General features: G+C 36.3%; 1 long non-coding RNA gene across 1 annotated transcript; it reads right to left on the bottom strand.

Annotated features, from left to right (window-relative positions):
• Nucleotides 1-4,307: 4,307 nt before the first annotated feature.
• On the bottom strand, nucleotides 4,308-5,732 carry LOC137721718 (uncharacterized). The gene is made up of 4 exons (XR_011066706.2): nucleotides 5,441-5,732; nucleotides 5,168-5,274; nucleotides 4,815-4,938; nucleotides 4,308-4,695 (listed from the first exon to the last, which is right to left on the bottom strand). It is a non-coding gene; the product is annotated as an uncharacterized LOC137721718 (long non-coding RNA).
• Between the last annotated feature and the right edge of the window lie 18,887 nt (nucleotides 5,733-24,619).

Below are 24,619 nucleotides of genomic sequence, written 5' to 3'. Positions count from 1 at the left end.
TTCAGGGCAATCAGGATGAACATTGCATCGAGAGCAAGTTATGAAGGCTCCAATTCTTTCAAGAGTCTCTATATTCACTTCAAGTTAAACTAGTGTGCGAAAGTTGCAAGGATAATTTGCCTTTGGGTGTGGGGGCCAAGTATGGAGGTTATGGAACCCATGGAGTGAATTAAGGTTAGCTATTGAAGGTTGTGGCCCATCCCTATTTCAGTTGACTTTGCTTTACAAGAGTAGATATGAATGTGACAAACTACTTGGTTACATATCCTGATCATCGAAGGCTTAAATGCATTTTTATTGGGTTTTAAATATAGAAAGTTTGGTGTGCACAATGACTTCTTTGAAGTGCCAAGCACAACACGAGAATGTGGGATTGCGAAGAAGAAAATTTTGGCAAAACGAAGAAATGATGGCTGGAAGTTTAAGTTGTGTAGTTACAAAAATTGAAGAAATGATCGTTGAAAGTTTAAGTTTTGTTCTAAATTTAAGCTTGTAAAAGTTTATAATGGATGGTTACGATTACGAAATACAAAGGTTGTAATTCAATTTTCATTGTGTACATCACCCTAGTAAGTTATTTGCACAATGCTTGAAAGCTTGCTGAAGCTCATGAAGTGATAAGTAATAGCACATATGATGGAGAAAGGGCAGTATACCCATCTACTTTCAAAGTTCAAGGGATATAAGAGATGTTAAAGTAGTAAATTCTTGTATTTGCAATATTTACTTGCAATCTCATAAGAAAAAAATTAATTGGTTCAACTCAGTTAACAATATGTAGCTCCAAGGTATCTTAGTTATGCAATGTATTGAACTTTTAATCTAAATCATTTAACACATTTCAACAGGTGACAAATAGGTAGGGATAAAAAGTTGGAGGAAAGAAGATGGTTGAAGAGGAAAAAATGGCTGTGAATAGTTGGGGATGAAAAGTTGGAGGAAAGAAGTTGATCATAAAAAATAAAATAAAAAACAAAAAAGTCACCCAAACAAGTTGATCTTCTTCTAATGCAAAATCTCAACAGGGTTTTGATAGTAACCCATAAAAATCAATCAAAATCATAAATCAAGTCCATAAATCATTGTACATGGTTTGGGCTGGCCCGTTGTACACTTTTACAAGTATATGCTATTTCAGGATCATCCACTCTGATGAGATTCAATCCGTCGTCAGGTCTATCAAGAAGAACAATGCATCGAGAGCAAGTTGCAAAGGCTCTAATGAAGAAGAATTCTTTCAAAAGTCTTTATACTCTCTTCAAGTTGAACTCGAGTGTGAAAGTTGCGAGGAGAATGTTGCCTTTGGTTGTGGGGCAAAGTATGGAGGCTAAGGAAGTCGTGAAGAGAATCAAGGTTAGCTATTGAAGGTTGTGGCGCATCCCTATTTCATTTGACTTTGCTTGACAATAGTAGATGCAGATGTGGCAAACTACTTGATTACATATCCTAATCATCGAAGGCTTAAAGTGGAGTTTGGATTTGAAGGCAAAAGCATAAAAAAGACATGAGTGATTTGTGAAAGCTTAGAACTCAAAAGGAATCAATTGGAAAAATAGGGTCAAATCTAGATCAATTAAAGATGGGAAGTGTTATTGGCACTCTAAAAATCTCATTCTACACTCATCATAAGTGTATTTTTCTTTCTAAATATAGAAAGTTTAGAGTGTAAAATGAGAATTTTGGAGTGCCAATAACAATTCTCTTAAAGATAAGCTACTAAGAAATCTCATTGTTGAATACGGAAGGTTTCACCTAGAGATTTGTGTATTTGAAAAGTCGAAGATGTTCGGTGATGCAAAGAGTCGCCCCTTATAAAATGTTCACAAGCAACATGACATGCTTCATCATTGCTAATATGTGTCATGATTCTCGAGGATGCATGTTTGAATATGGAACATAAAAAATTCGACGGTTATGAAGCCAAGACGCCATCGTAAGAAGAATTAAAACGGTACGTATTCTGACTTACTCTGAAAGGTATAGTCTTTGGATAATATCCATCCTCAAGTGGAACAAGTCTTTTTAGTACATAGTTAGGGGCAGTTATGGGACCATAATTTTCAAGGGCGGGAGTATGGCGAAGCGGAATACGAATACCTCAGAAGTCTGGTCACGAACTCGACAACCTCCACAATGGAGCTGAATAAATGGAGCATTGATGCCATTATTATTTTGCTCCAGAATCAGTGGGCGAAGTCTTATGACTTTGCTGAGATTGACCATGCTTGTTCTACAAGATACGAAAACCTAATCCAATAAGGAATCAATAATTTCCTTTAATCTTGGAGTCCTTACAATCTAAGTATTGACATGCGCCGCAAGTAGTTACACTCCTAAGAGAACGCAATATCTACTTCCTATATATTCTCTGGGATTCTCCAAGTTTAATAAGGAGTCTCTATCTTAAAAGGTCTCATCCTCGACTGGTATATGCACCCTTTTAGAGTATCTAGTAACACAATTATTGCATATTTATTCTTTTGGTCACTACTGTAGTCATATATTGCTTACTAACTTGATCGTCGGACAACTTTTGACCAGCACACCCACACCCCCCTCCATCTTTGGCTAACTCACGGGTTTTTGTTCTTTTACAAGTTACTTGCATTTGTACATCTTCATCCTTCACGCTTGTGCACGAATTTGGTTCCAACATAGATGATATTATGTACCACCCGAACAAGTCTCTGTTGATTTGATAGCCCACCCCTACCCATCCTCTTTCGTGGCTAGTGGGACTAATAATTTATAATTACTCAATTTTACAACTGATATTAAGAATGAATAGGTGTTCTTTTTATATTTTAATTTTTTTTTTTGATTAAGCGATATTATTTATATTAAGGGTAAGGGAGTGGGTTAAGCTTCACAATGGGCGAGCCATAATAATGTGGTTCAAAACCGCATTTGGCAATAATCAAACTTAAAACCTCTCACTCACAAGTGAAGAGGAATACCACTAGATTGTAGTATTACGGACTTTTATATTTCAATTTTAATTCTTAATATCTGATCGAGTGACCATAAATCATTAATCCCTAGCCGCTGGGTGATCAAGACAACAAGACCAAATAAATCCAATACTTGTATGTACTAATTTATGCAATGGAAACCCTAGCTAGCTAGGAAAAAAACACCACTCAGTTTGTCGTTTCTCATGTTTTTTCTTTTGGAATTGGCGGAAGAATTTTTAATGTGTAATCCAATTTTGGCCCAAATGGGTTTGGTAAAGTCTAGACATGCGATTTTATTGGCGATTCTAATACCCTAATTTGTACAGCCAAGGAAACGTTACAGCGGCACCTCCCAAAAATCATGCAAATTAATCGGTCACTTACCATTTTACCTTCAAGTTTAACGTAATCATGGGACTAACATAAAGCTTCTGAGTTTTTAAATAACTTTGTGAGTCAACTTTGCACTCTCAGAAAGCAAAACAATGGTCGAACGCTGCCTAATTGCAGCTTCTCTGGCAGCGTTGGTGTGCCATCCAAGCTCCACCATCAAGTGTTTCAAACCCAGGCCAAAACCCACATCCCCACAACAAGAACAACCAAAAGGCAACCCTTCTCCTCCGCCGCAAGGGGCGAAACGACGTGACGTGATTGCCAAGGAAGTGCCCTCAAAATCCAAGGTAAAACCATGCCCCAAGGGAGGTTCTTCGTCTCCAAGTCAGTCGAAAAAGAGCGCGAAGAAAACAGTCGCGACACGGATTAATGCGGTCTCGGAGCTTATCAGCGGAGACCCTTGGATCGGCGTTGTGGAGGATATTTTCCGGTGTAGTTGGGCGGGTGAAATAGGCCTCAAAATTGAGAGGGTGTTGAGGGTGAATCATAGTTTGGATGTTCTTCATAGGTTTGAAGAGTATAGGAAAGTGGTGAAATCCAGGTATGAAAAGGGTCGGATTCTCAAGAGGATGGAGAGGTTGGTGGTTGATGGGAATGAGCTACTGCAATTCCATGGTGGCACCATTACATGTTCGCTAGGGATCAATGGATTCTCAAGTATTTGTCGTCGAAAGTGCTGCCAAGTTTGCAGATTAATAGCCGGTGAGTTTTCCGGTGAAGGGCTGATGTCGTTGTTCGACAACAGTTGGAAGGCGCATGAGAAGATGAGCAAGGAATGTGCAGGGAAAGGAGTGTGTGCAAGTGCAAGGAAGGCTATTGTGATGTGCAGAGTGATTGCAGGGCACATTGCTCATTACTATGCACGTGGACATGGAAGGTGGTCCTTCATGGATAACGAAGAGGGCGAATTTGATTCTGTCGACTGGACTGCGGATCAATTTAGGGAATCGAAAGAACTCGTTGTTTTGAATTCGGAGGCAGTGCTTCCTTGCTTTGTGATCATATATAATGTAAAAAAAAATCTTCCATGATTAGAAAGATTACTGGTTTTGTCATGTCTTTCTTATGACTGAAAATGCATATTTCTACAAGCAAAGTCAGATTTATGACACTCTTTCTTGATCTCCGAATGTACGAGTGTCATACAACGAAAATAAAACATCCATGGCATAAAAAATGGGAGGCAATGATTGCTCCTTGCTGTTGTGACCAGTACGAGTCTCGAATGTTCAATGCCAAAGCCGTCTCAGCCGCTCATCCGCCAACCAACGTTGTCAAATGACTCAAACCAACCAGTCGCCCAAGGGATCAACCATGTCTTGATGAAATAAGGGGATATCGTTTGGTCCTGCAGAAACAACATCGCGAGTAAAATGATCGCGAAGGAATAGAATAGAGGCCAAGGGAAGAATACTAGTATAATGCATTGAAAAGCTGGTTCAATATAATTAAAAGAGAAAAGCTTACCCTGAATCTGATTCATTGCAACTTCAAACAATGAGACTTGTTCATACTCATAATTACACTGAAAATAGTGTTCTCGAAACATGGCTACAACCGTCTAAACTCTGAAGCAACCAGTCTCGAGGAACTGATAAAAAATTCAAAAAAAAAAAACTTTGGTCAATGCCAGAGTTCAGAAGAAGTGATAGGGATGAACAATTCCGTCCTTTTGGAAGAGTGACTGACTTGACTTGAATGGTTTTCTTAATAACAATGAACTAATCATTAGGGGATTTTTTTTTTAACTAAAGGGACGCTAAACAGACAATAAAAGGGTACTGGAAGGGAGTAATCATGTAAATAGTGGAGAAGATCACCTGAAACAATTACAAGCCCAAGTTTCTTGAAGTGAGTTTATCCCCATGCAAGGTAATCTTCCAGCAATCAACTTGAAATATAGAAACAGAAAACTTTTTGGGCACCACTGCAAACAAGCCCAATATCTGTTATTCATTCACAGAACGAGAGGAGAATAAATCATCTACAGCATGCACACATACATGTTTACTTTCAGGGCAAAGTTTTATCAACACAAGAGTTGTACCAAGAACAACTGAATAATTGAAGGTTTGAATAAGCAGCTCAATTACCTCTGAATTTATCATCCTGTGTAATTATCCCAAACATTTCTGCTGTTTCATGAATCATCATACCACTCACTCCAGTGTATGAAGTTACTATACTCGACAACTGCCAGTAAATAGACAGGGAACTACAGTAAATACTGGCAGAGAGAAAAGGGAAGGGGAAGGCGTGTTTGACACTGCCACTGTGCACGAATCAGTTCAGATAGTTCAAATAGTACGTGCATTTCAACAAGGCAACGGAACAAGTTCATAATTTGATAATGAACAATGTATCCTCGAACCATTTATATAAGAGAAAAAAAATGAAATAACTTCATAAAGCCCTAAATAATTCCAAGATTGATTGACCCAAAAAAAAAAAAAAAAAAAAAAAATCCCAAATTTAGGATGTTTGAACATGTTGGACAACAAGCCATGGAGGGAGAGGGAGTAGAGCTCCAATATGTTTTTTGTATTGATTTCTTTCCTGTAAAACTGATCTTTTCTTTACATCCAGATTCCAGAGCATGAGCTTATATATAAGTTTCCACTAAAACAAATTGCCAGCTGGCAATAACTAATCACTCCCTAATACTCATATTTAATCTGCTAATACATCACTAATTGTGATCAAGATACAGGTTCATAACAGGGGAGGCAATTACTTTGTCCAGAAAGCCAAAATCTTATCTTCCTACGAAAAGCCGAAAATAAAATAATATGAAAACTATCCAAATCCATACACCCTTCCACAACCCTAATCTAAGACCAACCCATATGAATTTGGGAAAAAAAAAAAGGAAAATTAATAAATAATCAAATTTACGTGAGGAGGAGGTGAAGAGGGTAAACTACCTTGGCTACGCCTAAGTTTGAAGCTTCTTCGAAATCAGACAACGTCGTGTCAAATGGTGTTCGGGCGAGTTGACTGGTTGATATTTTCGGCGGTGTTAGGATTTCTATTGAAAAAGTACGGAAAAAGGAAGACGTCGACAGAGAGCTTGAGCGGCGAACTCCAAACGTTGGGATTGGATTTGGATCCTCAGCTTAGCATCCTGAGCCTATTGAGCAAATCACATGAACCGTTGGATTTTGATCCAACGACTACAAACAGGAGCCCTTCTAAAGTTATAATAATTGTAGCCGTTGGATTGCCCATGTGATTTGCTCAGTAAGCTCAGGAGAGGATCCAAATCCGTTGGGACCAAAATTACAAAAAGAATTATTATTTCCACTCCACATATTAAAGGCTTTTTTTAGGGAATTTTACCAAAATATTACCCAGTGTTTTAAAAAACTCGTCTTAGAGCGAGCCTAGGCAGCCCTGGAAGCTAGACGGTTAGGTTTTCGTGCGTAGGGAGCCTAGGCAGCCCTTTTTTCTTCAAAATCTATGTCTGTTTTTAAAATGCACGAGACTTTTAGTTTCAATGAACAAGAAAGAGGGAGTTTCTCTCTCCAAATCCTGCATGACAAAGTCTAACTTTTTTCTATTTTTTAAATTGTTGCTCATTCAAATTTCGGCACCTAGCATTTTGATTAGCAAAGTTTTATTTCTCTTCCAATTCCCTATAACTACTCCACTCAACCTTTATTTTCCTTTAAATTCTCTATAATCATTGCTCCACTAAGCCTTTATTTCCTTTTGAAATTCCCTATAATTGCCTCAATCAATCTTTATTTCATTTTAGAGTCCCTATAATTGTGACAACCTTTATTTTCCTTGAAATTCCCTATAATTGTGGTCACTCGCCCTTATTTCTCTTGAAGTTCTCTATAATTGCTTACAATAAAATAAATAATTATAACATTTAAGACTTTTTGACATAGTTTCTAAGTACAACTAGACTTAGTAATGAAAAAGATGATATTAACCTTGATTTAGTTAGAATTATATTTGTTTTACAAAGTATTATATTTTATAAATATAATTATATATATGGTATATATTAAAATTTTAGGTACCATGAGGCTTCGCTTCATGCCTAAGCGGAGTTATCTATAGGACGTCTTTGCCTTTTTATACATTAATATTACCTGAACTTGAATGCATGTGCGTCAATACTACTTGAATTTTTATTTTTTATTTTTTACTACCTGAACTCTCTTAGATGCGGGAATTGACCACCTACCATTAATTTTCATTCATTTTTCTGTTTAAACATCTCAACTGTAAGGATATTTTCGTCAATTAACTTCTTAGGGCTAGCTAGAATAAAGTGGCTCCAAAATAAAACTGCCCAAGTCAATATGGCGACAAAGTTTGGAGTTTGTACAGCCCAAGTTCAGCAATTCCCTCCATGAAAGTTTGAAAAATTAATATTTTAATAAAGTAAGGTGAACTATACACCCATCTGTTGACCTACAAAAAAGCAAATCTTGAAAACTCACTGTAAAAGAAAGACTAGATTTTTGCATAATTTCTACGCATGATATTTGTAATTCCATAAAGCTTAAAACTAATTTAAAACACACAAATTAAACTTGTGCTTCATCAATTATAACATATAGTTTCTAGGAAATCAGGGCATATACCAAAATACCAAAATAAGCTTTAATAAGCTTAGAATTCATGTTTGCAATATCTACAATGGGCACTTAAATCCAAGTCTCAAAACACAAGAGCATTTCATATATGGACATGCTCATATTAAACCCCAAATCTATTACATCAAGCACTTAAATCCTCTAGGATTTCCAAACCTTTCTCATCTTGGCAGGAGATACTTGAGCCTACATTTCTTGGTTGTTTGGTTTGTCTTAGAACAAATGGGTTCATCGGGTTGTGATTCCATTGGCATGCTAGAGCTTGGTTGAGTTGTTTTATTTTCGGAGTATGGTTGGCCTCTTGGGTGCACTTGTAAAGCATGGTTAGCTTCTTGGTGCACTATCAGTTAAATTTGCTTCATTATTGCTTGAATTCTCATGGGAGTGTTAGTACGACAAGTCAATACATATGTAAATAATGATGGATAATCTAAGTCCCAAAATTTAACAAAGTCACTAATTAACTTAAGCAGTCCACAAGATGCAGATTAAAATAAATCATTGTTTTCTTAAATTACCTGATACTACTGTTGGCATCTTTTTTATGACACAACATGTTGGGTCCTTCCTCCCTACAAACTTTGCATTTTATTTTGACATTGAATGATCTTGAAAGCTTCGTTCTTATAGGTGTCGCTGGTTTCTCATCTGGTTCCATTCCCTTTACTTTCTTAGGTCTACTTGGTTGTTTACAGTAAGTTGGTGTGTCCACAACTCGTCATTAGCCATTGTGGAAGTATTATCTTAGTGAGAGAGAGAGAGAGAGAGAGAGAGAGAGAGAGAGAGAGAGAGAGAGAGAGAGAATTGTGTAACTGTATTTCATTACATTGAGTATTTATACATAAATACTAAATTTAACTAATGTGCTGACTCAGCACTTCCTTAACTAACATATACACTAAGATACTAATCTGGTGCTTTACACCTTTGATAAGATTGTGAACCTTCATTACTCCTAACACACCCCCTCAAGCTAAAGGTAGAGGAGCGAACTAAAAGCTTGTTAGCCAAGGAAGCAAAATGATGAGCATGAAGAGACTTGGTGAAAATATCAGCAACCTTTAACAATGTGCCAACATGTTGTACACCAATCTGTCCCAAAAGAACTTTCTCACGGATGAAATGATAATCGATCTCAACATGCTTAGTCCCAGTATGGAAAACTGGATTGAAAGCTAGTGCTATAGCACTCTTGTTACCATAGAAGATGGCAAGTTTTCTGAGAAAAGGAAATGAAATATCAAAAAGGATCTTGCAAACCCAAGTAATTTCTGCGGCATTGTTTGCAAGAGACCTGTATTCTGCCTCAGTGGATGACCGAGCCACATTGTTTTGTTTCTTAGCACTCCAAGACACCAAATTTGATCCCAAAAATACACAATATCCATTTGTAGATCGTTTATCAATAGGGCAGCCATCCCAATCAGCATCGGACCAAGCTATGAGATGTTGAGTACCTTTTGTAAACCATAGGCTTGAGTCGATGGTACCTTTGAGGTATCTTAAGATACGCTTTACAGCCTGCAAATGTGTGGTTCTTGGAGCTTGCATATGTTGACATACTTGGTTTACTGCAACGGCTAGATCAGGTAGAGGAGTGAACTGAAAGCTTGTTAGCCAATGAAGCAAAATGATGAGCATGAAGAGACTTGGTGAAAATATCAGCAACCTTTAACAATGTGCCAACATGTTGTACACCAATCTGTCCCAAAAGAACTTTCTCATAGATGAAATGATAATCGATCTTAACAGGCTTAGTCCTAGTATGGAAAATTGGATTGAAAGCTAGTGCTATAACACTCTTGTTACCATAGAAGATGGCAAGTTTTCTGAGAAAAGGAAATGAAATATCAAAAAGGATCTTGCAAACCCAAGTAATTTCTACGACATTGTTTGCAAGAGACCTGTATTCTGCCTCAGTGGATGACCGAGCCACATTGTTTTGTTTCTTAGCACTCCAAGACACCAAATTTGATCCCAAAAATACACAATATCCATTTGTAGATCGTTTATCAACAGGGCAGCCAGCCCAATCAACATCGGACCAAGCTATGAGATGTTGAGTACCTTTTGTAAACCATAGGCTTGAGTTAATGGTACCTTGAGGTATCTTAAGATACGTTTTACAGCATGCAAATGTGTGGTTCTTGGAGCTTGCATATGTTGGCATACTTGGTTTACTGCAACGGCTAGATAAGGTCGAGTCCAGGTAAGGTACTGCAATGCACCAACAGTGGACCTGTAGGAAGTATGATCTGGAAGTAGGGTACCAGAGTGATCAAGTTTAGAAGAACTAACTGTAGTGTTGCATGGTTTAACCCCAAACATATCTGTTTTCTTGACCAAATCAAAAGCATACTTGGATTGATGAAGAAATAATCATTTCGAAGACCTTTGCATTTTAATTCCCAGAAAATAGTGAATATCACCAAGGTCATTAACAGGTAACATAGCTTGTAGTTGAGAAATAATGGTTTGGCATACCAATGATGAGCTGCCTATGATGATTATCTCATCAACATAAACCAAGATGAAGGTGATAATTGTGTCTTTCTTGATGAATGGGTTAGCATCTGATGAAGATGGATAGAAACCCAAGGAAAGAATAGTTTTATAAAAAGCTTCATACCAGGTTCTAGGGGCCTGTTTAAGGCCATATAAGGATTTCTTGAGCTTGTAAACATGTGTAGGCTTTGAAGCATCAACAAAACCAGGAGGTTGCACTGTAATGACCATAAAGGAATGCATTGCTAACATCTAGTTGGTGTACAAACCAATCATAATGAACTGTAATGGAAAGAAGAATCCTTATGGTTAGTAGTTTAGCCACAAGGCTAAAAGTTTTTGAAACATCTAAGTCTTCATGTTGATGGAATCCCTTAGCAGCTAGATGTTTTTTTATACCTTTCTATAAACCCATCAGCTTTGTGTTTCACTTTGAAGACCGATTTACAACCTACAAGATTGTAAGCAGGATGATGAGGTACTATCACGCCCCGGACCCGGAATCGCTGAAAGAATTGATTTCGCACCCAGTGCACAAATAAATCTAAAATAAATAAAAAGAAACTGAAACGAGTTTGACAAATAGTTCTTTGAAAATGATGCGGAAGGATGAATAGGCTGGTAGGCTGGGAATGAATCGAAAATCGACTTATTAAATATGCGAGTCAAATATGCTTGGTTCAAAAATCACCATTTGACTTCACGTACTTCTCACGAATCCCTTCTCTAAATTGATCTGCACCCTCATATACTTGGATTCGACTTCCCAATCATTGAGGTGAAAATTTGACTATAATCTGACTTAACTCAAGTTATGAAAATATAGTGAAAATTGGAAGGCTGCAGAGTTCCCTCTGTTTCCTTTCTTTTTTTCTTTTTTCCCTCATTTTTCTTCGGGTCTCCAGATTAGGGAAACAATGGGTGTTTTCCTCTTTATTCTCTTTTTTCTTTGTGGCCCAATCAAAATTCTACAGGTGTGACCACATGTCAACCACAATCAAGACTAACACCCTTAGTTGGCTAGTTATCAATTTGCCACGTGGCTAGCTCAACCCTTTGTGCAGCAACATGTCACCCATTTATTTGTCCTCTAAACTCTGAAAATTATTCTGAAAGATACCATTACTTCTGGATTAACTAATCTCAATCAAAATTTTTTTTTTTTCCGGTATCTTAGGTATCCGAAATAACTACTACTTTGGAACACTTAATAATTTCGGGGTTTCACATTCGTCCCCTCTTAAAATAGATCTCATCCCCGAGATTTTTGACTATTAAATAGTGAAAGATGTTTCACATGGATACCCCACCCTATTTATTTTAAACAAATCAAAACCTCACTCTATGATTTCATTCCCTATTCAAAAAAATATGATCCTGGTCCTTGTAAATATTGGAATCTCCAACAGTGATCATTGGCAATACATATAAACATCATTGGTTATACAATAGCATCACCACAATTATTTCTCAAAATTCGAGTATAAGGTTCAAGTATAAATAATCCAACCTGATGACCGGTCTCGTAGCCGATTACCTTACCTTTATCCACAATTCCAAATAGGGTAACAAGAGTGTCCATTTACTTTCTACACCACATGGATCACAAGTACCCTCCTTACGGATTATGGGTACAAATCCGTTTGTGTAGGCCTCCAGAGGTTTAGGGGATTGAAACCCAAGGCATCGCACGGTGCCCTTCACTCCTAATTCTTCTCAATTTAGGAGTGTCCATTTCTACAACTATACCACATAGACTATCCCGCATGATTAGTCCATTAGCAAACACCCTCTGAAGGTTTAGGGGATCGAAGCCCAAGGGAACCACACAATCTCTTTCACTCTCAGGTCATCAAAATAATCCATGGAAGCCACACTCATTCTCCCGAAAGTGAGAGATTAACAATTATTATTATTATTATTTTATTTTTTATTTTACATGAATGCACCTTCATCATAGGTCTCATGAAATGATTCAATATCCATGCATTTCACGCCAACAAGATAGAATAGGTAGTTTAGTTAGAGTTGAGAGAGAAGGACTATAATCATACACATACTAACACACAACACTAGCTACTACTATATGCAAATTCCCAATTACTCCATAATTAGCCCCAAAAGCGTGGATATATAAATGATATTATTTGTTAACCACAATCCACATGAAATATGTTATTAGTCCTATATACAATCCTTGTCAAACACCAACTTAATAAAAGGGGAAAAAATGTCCTGAGAAATCAAAATTTTAACACACATAAGAACTAAATAGAAAATCCTTGTAATCATATTCTAACTAGAGGTTTCATCAACATGGAGAACATGAAAATTTGCTCAAAATCGAGTTCTTAATCATCTACCAAGCTAGCAATTCATGTAAGAAAAGATCAATTCTTGGATTCCCAAAGTCACAAATAATCTCGTAAAATAGCTTTTAAAATTTACCTTGAATTGTAAAGCTCAGCTCCACAACTTTGTAAGTGAAAACGATTTCCATACTTTGTAGCTGAAAACGATTCATCACTCAAAAATTTACACCAATGTTACGATTTTTGGAACATGGTTTTAAGTACAACTATTTTCTGCTTTTTGGGCAGCTACTCAATGAAGAACTCGAAGAATCATTTGCTCTGATACCATTTTGTCACGTCCCGGACCCGAAATCGCTGAAAGAATTGATTCTGCACCCAATGCTTCAATACATCTAAAATAAATAAAAAGAAACTGAAACGAGTTTGACAAATAGTTCTTTGAAAATGATGCGGAAGGATGAATAGGTTGGTAGGCTAGGAATGAATCGAAAATCGACTTATTGAATATGTGAGTCAAATATGCTTGGTTCGAAAATCACCATTCGACTTCACGTACATTTCACAAATCCCTTCTCTAAATTGATTTGCACCCTCCTATACTTGGATTCGACTTCCCGATCACTAAGGTGAAAATTTGATTGTAGTCTGACTTAACTCAAGTTATGAAAATACAGTGAAAAAGTTGGAAGATTGTAGAGTTCCCTCTGTTTCCTTTCTCTTTTTTTCCCCTTTTTCTTCGGGTCTCCAGACTAGGGAAACAATGGGTGCTTTCCTCTTCTTTTTGTTATCTTGTTTCCTTGTGGTCCAATCAAAATTCTACAGGTGTGACCACATGTCAACCACAAACAAGACTAACACCCCTTAGTTGGCTAGCTATCAATTTGCCACGTGGCTAGGTCAACCCTTTGTGCAACAACATGTCACCCATTCATTCGTCCTCGAAACTCTAAAAATTATTTCGAAAGATACTATTACTTCCGAATTAATTGATCTCAATCAATATAAATTTTTTTTTTTTCTTCCGGTATCTTAGGCATTCGAAATAACTACTACTTTGAAACAGTTAATAATTTTGGGGTTTCACATGTACCAAATCTCATGTACCTGTGGATTGAAGGGCCTGAAACTCTGCTTGCATTGCTGCTATCTACGGAGCACGTTTAGAAGCTTGTAGGTAAGTAGTTGGTGTTGATGGTATCTTAGTGAGGAGATCAACTGAAGAAGGAATATGATGCTTTGTGGCTGTGAATACTTTGGGATTATGAATTCCAAATTTGGCTCTAGTAATCATGGGATGAGTGTTGTGAGGTGTTGTTGATAAGACAGGTTCCTCAACAATTGAATCAGTGACATGTAGTGATGGTGCAGATGTTGAAGTAGCAGATGTAGTGACATGTATTGATGGTGCAGGGGGGTATCAGTACTAGTAGATTCTTGAGATTGAGATACTGCAAGTAGAGAGGTAGATGGAATAGGTATAGTCACTGAGATTGAAAAAGTTGTAAGAGTGGAGTTGGACATTGCAGGAGTCGTAGTAACTAAGAAACTATGACAAAGATAAGGAAAGAAACTCTAATCAAACACAACATGCCTTGAGATGTAAAGCTTCTCAGTGATATGATTATAGCACCTATAACCACTATGATTTAAACTATATCCCAGAAAAATGCACAGTTTACTCTTTGGTTCTAACTTGTGACTGGAGTAAGGTTTAAGCCATGGATAATAGGCACAACCGACAGGCTTCAATGTGTGATACTTTGGTGAAGCTTGAAACAAAATTTCCCATGAACTCAAGGATGAAGTATGTGGAGGCAACTTGTTAATAAGATAAACCGCTGTCAGAAAAGCTTCAACCCAAAATTTGGGAGGTAAATCACTCTGAGAAAGTAAAGTCCTGCCCATTTCTACAACATGGCGATGTTTCCTCTCAGCACACCCATTTTGTTCGGGTGTGAGAAGACGATTCAGCTTATGTGTAATGCCTTGATCATTAAAGAAACCCTAAAGTACTTTGTTTAAAAACTCACCCTCGAAATCTGATCTTAAACATTGAATTTTAGATGCAAACAATGTTTGAACTTCAAGAAAGAAAGTTTTAAGTACTAAAGCAACATTTGATTTAAGAAACAAAAGGTATAACCAACTATATTTTGTGAAATCATCCACTAGTAGTAAGTAGTATTTGTAATCAGTACAAAAGGAGGTAAGAGAAGGCCCCCATACATCGGCATGAACCAAATGAAATGGTTTGACAGAGTTACAAGGCAACACAGAGAATGGAAGCTTAGAAGTTTTTCCCATTTGACAAGCTACACAAACTTGCAATTTATTTACTGAACCAATTACAGGTAAATGGTGAGTATGTAAAATAGAATGTAAAACTGCACTAGAAGGGTCTCCAAGCCTTCTATGCTAGAGATGAATATCGGCCTTTGCAACTATCAATGCACAAAGAGATATTGTTATTCTAGAAGATCCATTGGATGTTGTCTAGTAGAATGAATAAAGATCACCTTCACTGGGGTCCTAGAAGAACATCTTCCCAGGTCTTAGATCATTGATATAGAATCCCAAAGGATCAGAAGTTAGAGAACACCAGTTATCATGGACAAATTTGTACATAGAGAACAAATTATGAGAAGCTTGAGGCACAAGTAAGACATCTTTAAGTCTAAAAGCTGGATTAGATATGCGTATAAAAGCATGACCAATATAAGATATGCACAGACCTTTACCATCGCCAACAAATAACTGCTTACTGCCAGTGCATGGAATAACATAATTGAGAGAATAAGGGTTTGGAGTAACATGATGGGAAGCACCACTATCCATAATCCAATAATTGGGTGTAGGATTAGTTACTGCCGACTTAGCCATATGAGAATAACCCGAAAACTGATGGTTGCCAAAGAATTGATTGTTGCCAGAAGTTATTGAAGAAGCAAATTGAGAGAGGCGGCCACAATGAGGAGCTTGATGACCATGTTGATTACAAAGCTGGCATGGAATTGATTTTCCAGAGAAGAAAGACGATTGACCAGGCTGATATCCTCCTAATCGAGATGGATAAGCACCAAGAATTCCACCAATTTGGTTAGTAGGATGATTTCCCCTAAAATTGCAATTTTAATTACATTTGTTACGATTCTGATTGCCGCTTCTATAATTCCCTCGGAATCTAGAGTTATGACCAGAATTATTTGACGATTTTGAGCAGCATAAGCGTGAAATGGAGTAGATGCAATTTATGCAGTCAATCGAGTTTTATGCTTTTGAAGGGAAATTTCCTTGCTCAAAAGTAAAGCATGAAGTTCATAAGAAGTAACAGATTCATTTCTGGTTTCAATAGAATCAAAAAATGATTCGTAATCATCAAGGAGGCCAGAAAGAATATAAGTTACCAAATCAGACTCAGGAAGTGGTTCACCCACAACAGCCAATTTGTCAGAATTTTTTTTAATTGAATTGAGGTAATCAGTCATCGAAGAATCACCTTTTTGGATCGTCTGAATCTTAGCACGAAGACTATGAATGTATGTGCAAAAAGCTCCAGCAAAACGTTTTTCCAGAGTGAGCCATAAAGATCTAGAATCATCCATTCCAACAGTCAAAGGAAGAAGATTTTCAGAGAGAGTCAAATTTATCCAAATCATCAAGATTTGATCTCGCCCACACCAAATTTCATGTGCAGAATTGAGAAAACGAAGTCCAGTATAGTTACGAACAAATTGAGAAGGACATATGTCAGTGCCATCGATCAGCCCTAAAAGCTTAAATCATTTTAGAACTAGAAGAAATAAGTTGGGCCAGGTGATGTAGTTGTGACGATTTTCGGGAATAAATATCTATTTTCGGGAAATATTTACCATAACAGGCCCAATTAAACTATTGTTTAATTTACTACCATTAAACATTATTCTTAATTTAACATTCCTTAATAAGTCACGTAATCTCAACCAAAAACATCTTATCAAATGCATAAGATTTAGTTTCATCTTATTCATCAAATTTCTTTCCTTAAATCAACTACTCAGCCAAAATGGAATTCTAGATTATTCAAAGCTGCATCTAAACCTGTTAGACTGCCTACATACCATTGAGCGGGATCAAGCCTTTCGTAGTTCACATTCATTCTATTTTCCATTTTCTATTATATTCTAGTATCAGCCAAATTCCATTGTACCTTCCACAATCGAATCAAATCAAATGGTTATCAATTATGGATTCAAAGCCCTTAAACCGCCGGAAACCCTTGATTTTGGTGTTTTTGATTCGACTCCAAAACAACTCCGACGCTCCAACCAGTGCATGGGCTTTGTTCCAGGCTCAAGGGAAGTCTAATGATGGTGGTAATTGGAGGAAAACATTTTAGGATTTGGGAAATTTACACACAAACCTGCCGCACCCGCCGTGCAGGTTCCACTATTTTTTAAGGCCAAATTCCATCAGACTTGGGGTGGAATGGAAAGAAGGAAGGTCCTAGAGTGTTTCCCAGGTGGGTAGGTGGTTTGATTCGCCGAAATTTTGACGGAAAGGCCATCGAAAGGGGCTACACGGGTCGGGTCCGTAGGTTATGCGGATTGCCCCCCCTCCTTTCTTTTTCTTCTTTTCTCCTTTCCCCTCATTTTCCTCTTTCTGATTGGTCCTCCCCCTTTTCTCCTTTTCTATTCTTTACTTTCCATCCCAGCCGTCCATATCTCCTATTGCTTTCATCCCAGCCACACACATGGCACAACTCTTTGCTCCAGATTTTCTGGAGCCTTCTAAAATAAAGTAAAATTACTAAAATATCCTTGACTTTAAACGTTAATAACTTATTCGTTATAATTCTGTTTCATGAACGGTTTGCGCCTACACGTTTGTGGGATCAAGTTCTATTCAAAAATATAAATTGTGACCTCAAAAGGTCTATGGATTTTAAATAATTAATCTCCAAACTTCAAATTTCGTAACTAGTTTAATTTAAAACTAAAGTCAAATAAATTAATATAAATTCTCGATTATTTCCACATATTCATAATTATGAATATCCAATTCATATATTTAAATTTTTTTCCCAGGTTATTACATTCACCCCCCCCCCCCCCCGGCGTTAAAATAAAACTCATCCTCGAGATTTCAACTGCCGAGTTACGAAAAGAAATTAGAACTATTTCCACCATTTCTTTTATGGTGAATAAAATTATAACCTCCGTCTACGATTTTATTCAAGTTGAAAATAAATAAATCAACGAAGAATTCATCGTGATTCTCACACATTTTCTCAGTTTTCCAACCACATTCTTGGATAAGGAAAAATACATAAATTCTAGCCACATACATCGGCAAAATAAATATCCAAAATCCCAGTCACACTAATTGAAATTTTAAATCATAATAATTGGTAATACCACTTACCATTACTTTGGTAGCACCAATGTCAGAGATTCTGGTCATAACAACATTGGTAAAAACAATATCTAACCTCAAGTCATAATTTTCGGTGGCTAAATAAATACCTGAACATCAAACCACCTCTACCATTGGCTAGATAAATACTAGCATAATAACCACAAAAATCATAAATTCCAGCCATAACTATCTTTGACCAATTAAATATCAGAATTTCAAGCCATGATCATTAATGGCTGAGTACATATTAAAATTTCAAGCCAAACCATTAGAATTGGAAAATCAAATACAAAGATTCCAACCAAAATTATTGGAATTTCCAATCACATCACTAGGTAATGGAAAGAAGTTTAAAACCAAATCCGCCATATCATCAACATTGAACTAAATCAAATCTCGTTCTATGATTTCATTTGTATCCACAATTAAACTAAATTACCCATAGTAAATTTAAAAACCTTATCCTTCCTTTTTTTTTTTTTTTTTTGCCCTTCCCATTGTTTAATGAATGGGCATGAGAACCCAATATATATACGTTTATGAACTCTTTCTAGAACAGCTTCCCACACGTGAGCATAAACTTGACAGAGAGTTCTAAAGCTATTCAAGGACAAACTAAACGCCCTAATTATAAAGAAACCAATGCTTGAAATTAAACATGAATCAACCAATCAAGGGCACCGGTTGAACTTGAGAATATGTTCATCTATTGCATTTGAACTTAGGGCATCTGGGATTACGCACACATGATATGTGTTTTGTTATTAACCATCCTTGCAGATAATACGAAAAATTTCTCTAACAAAATCCAACAATGCAAATGTAGGCACAATCATATTGATTAGAGCAAATGTTCTTCTTTTTGCATTCGAGTTCAAATCTTCATTTCCGTAATGTATATTTGATTAAAGTGAAGTAAAAAAGCATAAGGCTTGTGGGATTCCGTGAACCCAAATTTGGTCATTACATCACATAATGCACTTTGACATGTCAAGAGGCAACAAATTGTGTAGAAAATGGAGCATCAATTAATCTTTTTAAACTACTAGTGGTCCAATTATTTTCTCTCACATTGGCAAAATCAAATGTCAAATTTCAAGCCATGACTATCGCGGCTAACAAAATATCAAAATTTCACGCCATAATTCATTAATGGCAAACCAAACCAATCAAATTTGTAATTCATAAACTTTCCCCGTTAATTCTCTTCCTCAAATGCAAAACTCAACTAGGAAAACAGTTATATTAAAGAACTCGAAATCTCATTCCATACTTTCATTCATGTCCACCAATAATAAATGAAGAAATCTTTATGATAAAATATAATGATCAACCATAACCACATTTTATAATTTTATTCCCATTCGATAAATCATCATGACTTTAATAAATATTAAAATTTCCAACCACAATTATCATTGGCCAACATTTTAAAATTTCTAGCCTCACTTATCATTGTCAAAACAAGGATTTTGCCACCTTTTTCTTTTATCTCAATCAATGACTAATAGGTTGGAAAAGATTGTAATATACCTGGCCAATATACATCACATATTCTTATTACTTCAATAATTCATTCTCATAGCCCACACATGGAGCTTTTTTCCTGGAAACAATGAGTCTTTATGCCCATTCAATCACTTTTCCACATTCCATGGGTCATTTCGCCCAAATCCACATCCACGGGCTTCTTTTCCGCCCAAATCACACATCCACGGGCTTTTTCGCCCAAATCACACATTCACGGGCTTCTTTTTGCCCAAATCAACATTCCTCCCATTCCATGGGCTGTCATGCCCAAATTCAACATTTCCATAGTGCATAACATAATATCAATCCAATTCACTTCATTTCATGATGATTCACAATATCCATATTCCACATAACTTCCTCATTATTCAAAGAACTTTGAGAATAATGCAATATCAATGCAAACAATTATTCCTACTATTGGAATTTCATAATCACCATGGAAATTGCACCACTAACATAATGCAAATCATATAAGTATCTCACATATATATGTCACATGAATGCCACTTTATTCACAAAATTTTTAAAATCATGCAACCACATTTCATATCATAATTCACACCAACAATATCTCGAGACTCATGCATATTATAGAGCAGGATCATCTGCTCTGATACCATTTCGTAACGCCCCACCCCGAAATATCTATTTTCGGGAAATAATTACCATAGTAGGCCCAATTAAACTCTTGTTTAATTTACTACCATTAAACACTATTCTTAATTTAACATTCCTTAATGAGTCACGTAATCTCAACCAAAAACATCTTATCAAACGCATAAGATTTAGTTTCATCTTATTCATCAAATTTCTTTCCTTAAATCAACTACTCAACCAAAATGGAATTCTCGATTATTCAAGGTTGCATCTAACCCTGTTAGACTGCCTACGAACCCTTGAGCGGGATCAAGCCTTTTGTAGTTCACATTCGTTCTATTATATTCTAGTATCGGCCAAATTCCATTTTACCTTCCACAATCGAATCAAATTAAATGGTTATCAATTATGGATTCAAAACATCAAAATTTGCATGAAAAATGCAGTGTCGGCCCACTGGCCACGCGCCGCCATATGTGCCACTGCAGGTGGCGGTCGGTTGCTGGAAAATTTCACTATTTTTAAAAGTTTCCAAATTTTACAGGCAAGTAGAGTTCAATGAGAGGAACAACTTTTATACCTAGGCTGAAGTCCAATTCGGCCGAAAAAACACCTCAATTTGCCCTTAAACCCTCAGAAACCCTTGATTTGGGTGTTCTTGATTCGACTCCAAAACAACTCCAACGCCCTAACCAGTGCATGGGCTTTAATCCAGGCCTTAAGGGAAGTCTAATGGTGGTGGTAATTGGAGAAAAACATTTCAGGATTTGCGGAATTTACACACAAACCTGTTGCACCCACCGTGCAGGTTCCACTATTTTTTGAGGCCAAATTCCATCAAACTTGGGGTGGAATGGAAAGAGGGAAGTTCCTAAAGTGTTTCCCTGGTGGGTAGGTGGTTTGATTCGCCGCAAAAATTGACGGAAAGGCCCCGAGAAAGGGTTACATGGGTCGGGTCCAAAGGTTATGTAGGTCTGCCACCCCCACCCCACCCTTTTTTTTTTTTTTTTTTTTTTTTCTTCTTCTTCTTTTTCTTCCTCTCTCCTTTCCCCTCTTTTTCCTCTTTCTGATTTCTGATTGGTCCTCCCCCTTTTCTCCTTTTCTATTCTTTACTTTTCATCACAGCTGTCCATATCTCCTATTGCTTTCATCCCAGCCATAGACGTGGCACAACTCTTTGCTCCAGATTTTTTGGAGCCTTCTAAAATAAAGTAAAATTACCAAAATATCCCTGACTTTAAATGTTAATAACTTCTTCGTTATAACTTCGTTTCACGAATGGTTTGCGCCTACGTGTTCGTGAGATCGAATTCTATTCAAAAATATACATTGTGACCTCAAAAGGTTTATGGATTTTAAATAATTAATCTCCAAACTTCAAATTTCGTAACTAGTTTAATTTAAAACTAAATTCAAATAAATTAATATAAATTCTCGATTCTTTCCACATATTCATAATTATGAATATCCAATTCATATATTTAAATTTTTTCCCGTGTTATTACATTGAAGTTGTTGTAAAGGTGCCTAACTAACACAATGTCGACTTCACTTATTTGAGATAGAAACTTTATACCTATGAAATCACCACTTTGATTTTCATCAAGGTCAATCACTCGAAGGGAGGGATCCTTTGCATGCATGCTCCATCTCTAAAGACCAAGAACAACCTATGTAGGTTTTGGTTACACCTAGTCATCGCATCAGTAGGTTGCCTACGTACTCCGTTTCCAATGAACTGATAGCTGCCATGGTTGACCTTTAGAACTAAGATGAGTATGGATGATGTGCTAAAGTGTTGACCAAAACACTCTAGCAGCAAGGGAGGAGATGGTTTTGGTTGTGGTGGTGGTGATTTTCTCATTTCTACCTTTCTCTATTGCAAAGACTTAAGAGATAATACACTAACTTTTTATCCTTAGAGAGAATGCATGTAAGGACGAGTGGAAGACAACTCTTTTTTTTTTTTTTTAAGAAGGGAGTTTTAACAAAACACTTCCAATATTGTTCATTTTTAACAAAAATGATATTTTTACTCTAAAAAGTCACTCCTAGTATTATTCACTTACAACATATTCTTCTCATTTTGATTAAAACTTAAAGTTTTCAAATTTTTTTCATTAGTTTTCCTTTTTAAGAAAGAGTAGAGGACAACCTTTTACACATGCATGTGACAACTTGCATATGTGTAAAGAAGGCCTTAAACTTCTTGTGGAAGTTCCAACCTTTTCACTCTCATATGTGTAAAGAAGGCCTTAAACTTCTTGTGGAAGTTCCAACCTTTTCACTCTTTGTCCACACACCACCACGTAAAAGCAAGTTGCCTTTATCACCATTTTGTATGTTATTTTCCGTCCAAAAAGCGTGTTGGGCAATTTGAGCCACTAGTGCACTCTCAATTATCTTAACTTCAAACAAACTCAATGGGTTTGGGCCCCATGGACCCGGCACCCCCAAAAACTATTTCGAGGCTCATTTTAAACATATAATCATCGTAATAATTAATTAAATAATTTAATTAACAGCTATTTTCCTAAACTAATTAATCTAATTAGTTATTTCCATCACCATAATCCTAGATAGGATGTGTGATCTTTTAGGTTCTCGTTAACGAGGTTGTGAAATGAATTAGATTCAACTAATTCTTTTTTTGGACCTAAAAACTTATCTTTTAATTCACCTTTTTATAAAGATAATAATGTTCGTCTTCAAAGATCTTATAGATCATGAGAGATGCATATTCGCATGTCATGGTCCCCTAGTCAACGTACTAATTACGAGAGGATCTAGCTATTCCGTTGCAACTACAATACAATATGGTCATTCTCTAATATAATGCTATCAATCACATTGGTTAGGCTATTTCATGTCAAGCGCCTAAGTGATCAATTCAATATTCAACTCGATAAATTTGAAACTTCATTTCAAATCACAATGCTTTGGCCAAAGACTTTTGAATCTTGTCGATGAGCATTCTCCTTCAATTGTGAAGGTTCGAGATTCCTTGTTGTACATTCACTTGCCTCTATGATTAGGTAGCTTAATCCCAATAATTTAAAATTAAGAATCTAACTACAAGACAAATGTAACGCCTCAGGTTCAAGGACTAATTTGCATTATTGCAATGACTGAGGTCTTATTGACATGAGTATGTATCTAGTATACATACATAACATATAAAGACTTGATCACGTTACCTACACACTTGTCTTAGTGATTCTCGCTAATAGCTTGAGACTAACAATGAACACAATCAAGTAATGATTGTATTAAATATAGTGAAGTATTGTAGCCGGCCACGACCATTAGCACCAACATTAAAATCTAGGTGGTAAGTTTTCAAATGTTTTTCTTTGAGTGTCAAATGCATATCCCGCTACTTAGAACTACGGTTTGGTAGTATTCATCTTCACTTGTAAGTAAGGGATCTTAGATTCAATTCTCGCTAAAAACGAATTTGAACCACATTATTAAGATTAGCCACTCTCCCACCCCTTAGTGTGGATACTATTGTTTGTTAAAAAAAAAAAAAAAAAAAAAAAAAAAAAAAGGTAGACACCGCTAAAATTCCAGGGGGTCTATATGCAAATGGGTAATGATAGGAAATTAAATTTGTATACAAAATTTTGTAAACTAAATGATATGAAAGTTGATGATTGAATTATTATTTAAGCGTTGATAAACGTGCTCATTTATATTGGTGATTTGCAAATTTTGTTTACAAATTTTATATTCCCAACATTACCCTAGGCAAATTAATTCAAAGAATACATTTTTCATGATTTGATTCACGAAGGGCTATCCACTCTGTATACTCGCGTCCTTTCAGAAACCTCATCAAAATAAACACCGTTGGATGAAACTAAGGGCTGGTTTGGTATTATTGTGTTTTGAAAAAAAATTGTTTCTGTTGTGCTGTGAGAATAAGAAACTGTGAAATAAAACAGCAGAGTGTTTGGTAAACTTTTTTGTAAAAGTTCTTTTGAAAAAAAAAATCAGTATTATAGTGTTTAATAAAATTTTATGTAAAACATATGTGAAAAAAAATTGGTTTTTCGAAGCTAGATTTTGCAGCTTTGTTTTTTTAGCTTTTTTTCATCTAAAATTGTGAAAAAAAACTGAAGGTGATTGTTTACCAAATATAAAAAAATATTTGATAGCCACTTTTTTCAGAATACTAGGCTAAATAGTTTGAAAAACATAACATTGACCCGAACTAACGGTTAAGATCGAACAGAGCATAAAAGATTAAAAAGCACGTTCCCATGTCACATGGGCCCCCCTATGTGCACTGAAAACCGTCAATTCCAGGTTT

The sequence above is a fragment of the Pyrus communis genome, chromosome 4 (assembly GCF_041283825.1).
Source record: "Pyrus communis isolate YQ-2024b chromosome 4, ASM4128382v1, whole genome shotgun sequence".
Taxonomy (NCBI): Eukaryota; Viridiplantae; Streptophyta; class Magnoliopsida; order Rosales; family Rosaceae; genus Pyrus; species Pyrus communis.
Note: the sequence above shows the minus strand (reverse complement) of the source record. Positions and strands in the feature narration are given on the sequence as shown.